The following is a 2,903-nucleotide window of genomic DNA, read 5'->3' on the forward strand; positions in this document are numbered from 1 at the left end:
CATGCCCAGGTTTCGGGCTCGATCCCCAGCAGGGGGCGTGCAGGAGGCAGCCAATCAGTGACCCTCTCTCATCATTGATGTTTCTGTCTCTCCCTTCCTCTCTCTGAAATCAATAAAATATATTTTTTTAAAAAGTAACCAAGAGATGTGAATAGGAGAAGGAAAGCTGTGAAAGAAAATCACTTATAAGAGCACTGTTTCTCAAGTTAGGTCACATAGACCCAAAGGATCCTCAAATTCTCTGCCAGACTGCTAAGATTTTGCATTTTAAGTCTATGAACAAATTCATTCTGCATCATTTGTTTGACTTCTTTTTATTTTATTTTTAATCCTCACCTGAGGACATGCGTGTTGATTTAGAGAGAGAGAAACATCAGTGTGAGAGATTGGCTCCCCCCCGCACTCGTCCCAACTAGGAATTGAACCTGAAACTCAGGTATGTGTGCTGACCAGGGATGGAACCTGACACCTTTTGGTGTATGGGACAACGGCCCAACCAACTGAGCCACACTGGCCAGGGCCATCTGTGTGATTTTTTTTTTAATTGCTTGATTTCAGAGCGAGGAAGAGAAACAGAAACATCGATGTGAGAGGGAAACATTGATCAGTTGCCTCCCGCATGTGTCCCTACTGGGGATGGAACCCAAAACCTGGGTGTGTTCCCTAACTGGGGATCAAAATGCCACTCTTTTTTTTTTTTTTAATCCTCACCTGAGAATAATTTTTCCATTGCCTTTCAAAGAGAGAGCGGAAGGGGGAGCGAGAAACATCAATGTAACAGAGACACATCGAATGGTTGCCTCCCTCATTCGCCCGACCAGGGGCCGGGGATAGAGCCTGCAACTGAGGTATGTGTCCTTGACCAGGAATCAAGCCCAGGACCCTCGGTGCAAAGGCCGACGTTCTAACCACTGAGCCCAATCGACCAGGGCGAACCCGCCACCTTTTGGTGTACAGGACGACCCTCCAACTTACTGAGCCACACTGTCCAGGACTATGCAACGTCTTAACTGCAGAGCCAACCTTGGTTTTTGTTTCTACTAGTCCTCATTTAATTGTTGTAGGTCCATGAAAATGAACAGAGTTAGATATGTGGACGAAAAGGGGCCACATGCTAACCTGACAAGCTCAGGGGGGCCTGCGTGGCGGCCTTGCAAACTCAGAGACCTAAAGTAACCACACAGGATGGTCTGACACGAACACTTACTAACTGAGAGCGAGCCATGGTGGGTCGTCCTGTCCTAGGCTGGTGTCTGCCTTGAGAAAGGTCAGTCCTTACCTGAAGTGAGCCTATTATCTTTTTGCATCTATGATAACATACCTTGAAGATGTCAGAGTGATCCCCCTTTCCCAGACCCCTCAGGGCACAATCTCCCACCAGAGCAGGAGACCCTGGAACCCCTCATTGTTACCTTGTCCCCCACATACCATCTCCATATGCTGTGAATGTTAATTGACAGGTATCCTGTATCCACCAATGTAAAGGAAGTATGTATCTCTCTGTTTTACTCTATCCAGTCCCAGAGATTTCCCTGCCTTGCTTTCTCCGGCCTTCTTTTTCTACCACATAACCCCTTATGTCTTCCCCTTTGACTGCAAGGTATAAAATAAGTGATAAAACTTCCATTCTCTGGAGTATTTTCTCAATCTGTTGAGATTTTGTTTCCCAGAAATTGTCATTAGTTTGACTCAAATAAACTCATAAAAATTCTCCACAGATATGGATATTTCTTATGTCAACAGACTTAATATGCCAAATGAAAACAAAAGATTTTGCAGTCCTTAGAATTGTTAAATAAAAAAACTGCAAACCCAAAATGCCATCGCTCGTGCAAAAAGTCCATAATACCAAGCCTAGATCTGATACCTGCTCTAATTGCAGTTTCAACCTCTTCCAGAAATGTAATCTTAATTAACTTTGACCAGCCAGGAATTTTCTGGTCAAGCACCAGCGAGGTAATCTGTCACGTAGGCTCTCTCCATTTCCTATAGAAAGAAGAGGTAATGTACATATAAAAGTCCTTCCCCCAAAGAAGAGATGTCTTGGCCCCCAAATAATTCCTTGTGTTTTGCTGATAGCTGCCTTGCTCCACCCTTCTCCCTATAAAATCCTCTCATTTTGTACAACTCCTTGGAGCACCCTTCTAGTTGCTAAATGAGATGCTACCAGATTCATTTACTAGGTCTAATTTTGTTTTTTAACAGAATGAAGTAAAGGATTTGTCTTTTGTTCCTGGTCACTGATTCCAGTATGTGTGTGCAGGGGGGAGGAGAATTCTTCACACCACCAAGTAATTCTGCGACACAGCTGGGTGTCCTACAGTTCAGCTCAATTCTGAGATGGCATCAGATCCTACAGTTTAAGGGCTCAGTCCCACAAGACTGCTCCCCACCCCCCCACTTCAGATGCCAGTCATAAGCCCGAGTTATTACCTGTTATTTCTGACCGACCAGCTGCAAATGAAGGGTTCCTACCACCCCCCTCCAACTCAGGATGCCAACTGCAACTCAGACAGGCTATAGATCAGAGGTTCCCACTACCCCCTTCTCGGGGTTGAATAATTTGCTAGAGTGGTCCACAGATCTCAGAAATATTTTACACACTAGCTCACTAGTTTATTACAAAGGATATAACTCAGGAACAGCCAGAGGAAGAGGCTGTGGATGAAAAATGTTAGATGGGCCAGGTACAGAAACTCGGGTGCAGAAACTATGGGCAAGAAACCCCAGATGCCTAGCAAGGGGCGAAACTGGGAAAACTAGAACCTTGTCCTCAGGGTACTTATCCTCCCCTAACATATCGTTGGTCATGCGGTTTAGACCCCCTGAGCATTCCTCCTTAAAGATAACATCTAGGTCTCAGTTGTAGTTCAGCTCCAGGCCCAGAAAAACAGTGAAACCAG

The sequence above is a fragment of the Miniopterus natalensis genome, chromosome 12, assembly GCF_054644295.1.
Source record: "Miniopterus natalensis isolate mMinNat1 chromosome 12, mMinNat1.hap1, whole genome shotgun sequence".
In the NCBI taxonomy this organism is placed as follows: Eukaryota; Metazoa; Chordata; class Mammalia; order Chiroptera; family Miniopteridae; genus Miniopterus; species Miniopterus natalensis.